This window comes from Triticum aestivum, chromosome 4A (assembly GCF_018294505.1).
Source record: "Triticum aestivum cultivar Chinese Spring chromosome 4A, IWGSC CS RefSeq v2.1, whole genome shotgun sequence".
Taxonomy (NCBI): Eukaryota; Viridiplantae; Streptophyta; class Magnoliopsida; order Poales; family Poaceae; genus Triticum; species Triticum aestivum.
Window position 1 is genome coordinate 640691060 of NC_057803.1, and position 6000 is coordinate 640697059.

Sequence of the window (6000 nt, forward strand, 5' to 3'; positions counted from 1 at the left end):
TTACCGCCATGTACACGTCATGTATCTCGGCAACCTTCAAGCGGAAGCCTGGCGAGGGTGTCGGCCACGACCTGACTAACCACACAAGACTCTAGTCCAGGTTTATCGCCTATTCGGGTTCCATCCGCAAGGAGATCCGGTCGGGGTGTCGCTTACGGCCCCAAACGATGTGTACAGGGTACCCGAGCCCACCATCCGGGTGCCACTCGGTACACCAGGCCACGTGTGCCTAGTCTGTCCCAAGCCCACCCTGCCGGGTGCCACTGGGTAGAAAAATAGCACTACCTACAAACACCAGAAACTAGTTGCGACTCCTGGACAGAGATCAAGTTGGTTAATAAGTCGAGAGGGCTTGGAGCGCCCGGAGCCCAATGTGTGGTAGTATCGAGTCATTGGACAACATACATAGAAATCGGTGCTTAAGGACGGTTCCAGTGAGACAACCCACCATGTACTCCTACATGGCCTCTCACCGCTACCTTTACCAAATCGTGTTCACACACTTAACTCTCAGCATCAGAACATATCGTGACACTCCAATTCATTCCCAATGAATCAGACCTGACACAACTCTAAGCAATAGCAGGCATAGCATGGTAGGAACACATCAGTGGCTTCAATCAACTCCTACACATGCTAGTGGGTTTCACTATTTACTGTGGCAATGACAGGTCATGCAGAGGAATGGGTCCAACTACCGCAGCACAAAGTAGCAGATGAACCGTTGTTGTCCTAATGCAATAACTGAGAGCAGGAGCGAGAGAGTAGGGTTTTATCGAAATGAACAAGGGGGTTTGCTTGCCTGGTAAATCGACAAGGCAGGCACTGCTTCACAGACAGGTACTCTGGAATGTCTCCGGAGCAGGACCTATCAAGAAGGAACGGTGCCGGCAATCAAAACACAATCATATGCAACAATATGATGCATGAGCATGGCATGTAGATGTGATGCTGTTTGGGCTAATGCAACTAGTATTCAATTTGAATGAAGTCCATTTGAACAAAAGGTTCAAATGCAACTCCAAAATAAGTCTCTTAATATGCCATAATGTGTTTTCTCATATTCAGCATGTATAAGTTGGTTTGTCATGCATGAAACTAGTACAGATGGATAGATTACATTTTTCTGATAATTTTTCATATATAAATTATTTTAATCTGAGCTACGGTTGAATTGTTATGAATTTTAGAAGTTTTAGCTATTTTCTGGAATTTCCTGATTATTTTTAAATCCAGAAAATCCTTATTGCGTCAGCCCCACGTCACAGTGACGTCAGCAGGGTCAACTGGGCTGGTCCGGTCAAACCTGACATGTGGGGACCACACGTAAGTGACACAGGAACTAAACAGGGTTTAGTTAATTCTTAACTAACGTAATTAGAAGGGCTGGGGCCCACAGTCAGCGGGTCAGTGGGTTAGCTAAAATTTAATTAGTATCTAAACTAAATTAGCAGGGCCCCGGGCCCACATGTAAATGACCCAGGGGAGGTCAAACCCCTGGTCAACAGGGCCTAACACGCCGGCGGTTCGTCGCCGGTGGCAACAGGCGCGGCGGAGGGCTCGGGTTCGCTCCTCCGGCGTCCAAATGGACGGAGGAGAGCGGCTACGGAGAGCCGGAGCTCACCCGCGCCCGTTTCAGCAAGCAGCAGCAGCTAGGGCGGCCGGAGACGACGGCCCCGAGCTCGGCAGCGGTGGCCGGAGCTCGGGCGTGCTCGGGTTCGGCGTTACACGGCACGGCGAGGTTAGCTGAGGGCCTCTACGGATTACTGGGGTCGTCAGGAGCACTCGAAGGCAACGAGCGCAGGTGGAGGAGCCCGGGAGCACGAAGCTCACCGGCCATGGCGGACGGCGGCTTCGGGTGCTCGTGGGGCGGCGGCTACAGGGCGCACGCGAGAGAGAGAGAGGTGAGGGGAAACGACGGCAAGCTCACAGGGAGGCAGCAGGATGGCTCAGTGGGCTCGGAGACGACGAGACGTCGCGAATCGACGGCGGTGAGCTTCGGTGGCCGGCGACGGAAACGACGATGGTGGCGGCGTTGCAGCGCGTCCGGGGCCTCGTGGCTCGGTGGAGAGGAAGAGGGGGTCGAGGCGGAGCCTCTGGGCTAGTCGGGGAGCGAGGGAGGCCCGGTGGCCATGGTTATGGCGAGCGGCGGCGACGGCGACTCTCGGTCATGGGGGGGAGAAGCAGAGGAGCGAGGGGGAGGGAGGTCCAGAGAGCGAGGGAGAAGTGAGAGGGGGTCGGGGGCTGCGTGGCGTCGCGGGAGGGACCAGGGAAGGAGGAGGCAGCCAGGCAGGGAGGAGGTGGCCTCCTCGGCCGCGCGCGTGCGAGCACGCAGCTGCTCCCACTGGCAAGAGGAAGACGACAGGGGGGGGGGAGTAGCGGTGGCGGGCTGGGCCGGCTGGGCCGGTTGGTGGCGCCAGGTAGGCTGCGGGTAAGTGGCCCAGGTAGGTTTTTCTGCTCTGTTTTATTTTTTTCTCTCTTCTGTTTTGTTTTATTTAATTTATTTTGCCACTGTTTTGAATTTAAAATAATTCAAACAATGCCAAAACTCCTCTGAATATTTTATATTGCTAGATGGACTTTTCCAAAAGCACATAAAAATGTTTCAGGGTATTTGGAAATATATTCTATATAAGTTATGAATATAGTTCCAAATGCAAAAAAAGTAATGATTTAAATTCAGTGCTCAAAATATTCCTCAAAAATGTTCATTATTTTTGGTTTGGTGCAAAACCCTTGCCAAAATATAACCAACATTATTTAAGGCCATTTTGAAAACATTGAATGCATTTTCCAGGGTTCTTTGCCCCTCTTTTATTTAAGTTTTTGAGGCTTCCAAAATTCCCTCAGTTCAATTTTTTTCAGAATTTAAACATGATGCACACATGAGGCTAACCTAGAGCATTACCAGAAGCTAGGGATGTGACAACTCACCCCCACTAAACAAGAATCTCGTCTCGAGATTCAAGCGTAGGGTAAGGTGAAGGGTAACGCAGACTAGTATAATCTTCACGATCCAGGGTGCACTTCAGTTGAACGTTGATTCATTCACCATCCTTGTCTTGTCGTCTTGCTCTGAGAACTTCAGCTAATCATGACAAGAAGAGGAAAGGAAAACTCTAGAAGGATCGGTCTTCTCGAAGGTCGAACAACTCAGGATTAACTCACGGAATGAGACATAGAACCATCTCTCGGGTTGAGACACGAGATACACATCAAGAGGGGTGGAAAAAAACGGATGACGAAGGTTCACTAGGTAGACAACAATTCCACACCTAAGAAGGTGGTAAACGATTGTCAACGTAGCGAGGAGTTGAGTTGCCATGATACCACAACGAGACACCTTCGGAACCGTGACTCGTAGATATATATCCCTCTTAAGTGGCAAAAAGAATTACCTTTGATATAGAGATCATTGAGACTCTCTATATCAGTCTAAGGCAAATCACAACAATCGATTGGCGGGGGTCGGTAGAATGGCATACTCGGGCCAGAATGGATGATGTGGATTACCTTGTTGAAGACAACGTAATGGATGAATTTGCTTATCACCGGAAATGGAACAGACCCATGGTAGAATGGCACATTGGCGGTGCAAGCTAGGAACAAAATGCAAATGCTGGGAATGATTCTGGTAACTGGGGAAGAACCCAACAACAGAGAGTGAATTCACTGTTTGAAAAGATCATAGCATTGCCGAGGAAACTGAGAGGAATCCCAGTTAGCGTCGATGATAACACCTAGCGCTTGAGCGTGCTCTCAAGAACTTGAGCATTTTCATATTCATCAAGGTTTTACCAACATCCGTGTCAAGGATCCTGGCAACACAACTTGCTACCATGATGAATGATGATGGATGATGCAGATGCAAAGAAAGATAACACTTTCTCAGATTTCATCTTAGCGAGGCCAAGGAAATAAAATCTGGATGATCGACCGAGAGACATTTAGCACTCCGCTTCTAATGTTCTCCTTGACGTGCTAGTGTAACGCAATCATAGATATGGTTTGCTAACTAGAACATCAAGTAAAGGTCGGACTTCGGGAGCAATAGAATCCATAAGGAACAGTTACGGAGGTAAATCCTACGAAATCCTTATGGGGAGGTGGCCAACTTCCTCAAACAAGATACTACAATAATAGGTCTTCCGGCTGGGTGTGTTGGCCACGACATCCACTTTACCGGTTATCGAGGGACCAATATTATAGTTCTTGGAAAATGTTCCAACCATCATATCTGCCTGAGACTCAGATCTGGTTGGTGTCAGGATATTCCAGACTCATCGAGTCTAGGAAGAAAAATGAAAGTTTGCAACACAAATCGACGAGATGACGTTGCGAGATTCTCAGGAAACGAACTACGATAGCAAGCTCCAAAACATGAGCTGGTTCTGCTACAAACATGTGAACACGTTGTTCCAGACAAGCATGCCCACAGGGTAGTCTTACAATAAAACACTACCGAGTTCTGGTTGGGAGCCATCATCGAGGATATCGAAGTCTTTACGCAAGTCCATGGATTAGATCCCAAGCATAGACTTCTTTTCCTTGAACAAGTCAATCAGTGGCTTGGTGTGCTAGGATATACATATGGAATGAAGATGATCAGTCTAACAGACCACAGAATTCTTCGCACGTGCATGACCGACTTGGGATGATTCCAAAGGAGCAAAAACAAACTTTCTTGAATTCACGACGGCAACTTACATCAAAATGCCAGCCCAGCTTTTGGTTTTGTTCTACCTTGGAGTATTACCCCCTTTATGTCAGAATTGTCATGAGAACTGCACCAACTCTCATGAATTTTGACGTAGTGATACTTCTCACCATCATTAGTCATTCCTCGGCCCTCGTGTTGATGCAACCGGAATACCGACAAATGAATTGTGATGTATGAAATCAATACTCCCAGCAACCTCGTTGCTTGGTAGTTAAATGGACGATAATCTCATTCTTAGCGTGTTGGTTTTTGAATCATCCTTCTAAGACTGATCGTGCTACCTAGTTCTTATTTCGGTGCACCCTTCGATTGATGAGTTAGGATCTTGTCAAGTCCTCACTCATTTGATCATATCGTCTTGCCCTGAAAAGCAAGATTGTTCTCGAGCTTAGTAACATACCGGTGGTTCGTGATTTTCTGAATATCTTCTCAGAAGTATTACCAGGTTGTCACCTGACCGCTATGTTGAGTTCGTGATCAAGTTGGTTTATTCCTGTAAACCACCCCTTCTCCAAGAATCCATGTTGGATACCCTGAGCTAGTTGGATAAGCTAAACAACAACTTGGAGAGTTGGAAGATAAAAGCTTGTCCGACTTAGTTCATGTTAAGGGATATCTTTTGTGTGTGTGTGTGTGTGTGTTGAAGAAAGATGATATCTCCATCGATTGGTCCCTGTGATCAGTTGCTGGACCTATCATTTTTATCTAACCTTTGATTGGAGTATGGGCTATCATCCAATCAGACCAGAACCAACGATATTCGTAATGTTGTCTTACTCGTGGTTGATCCCTCGAGCATACACCATTATATCTTTTGGGTCTGACCAATGCTATCACCGTGTTCACATGATGGTGGAAGTCTAGTGATATGGAAATTCCGATGAGTTGTTGTTGAGCCCATTGACAACATCCTTATCTCCTCCATGATGTTGTTGAACATTAAGTTAGTGTTGGAAACTTTTGAAAGCATTTTCTTCATGCTAGCTCATGAAGTACATGTTTGATGAAAGGAGTGACTCCAGCGCTGTCAGGACCCCGACTCAATGCCACATCGATCTAGCATGTAACGCCTCATATCACTTTGCGGCCTCACGCACGGTATCCCCACGGTGTCGCCTTACCTTTGCCCGGGACCGTTTGCGCATTTTGGCACACGTATATGAAGGTGTCGCTAGCATCCATATGATAAAGAGCCCAGGCTGACATGGCTAGTCGTAAACCCAAAGTGGCACTAACTTACAGGGACAGGCGTCCATGACCCAGCATCGAACGTGTCGGTC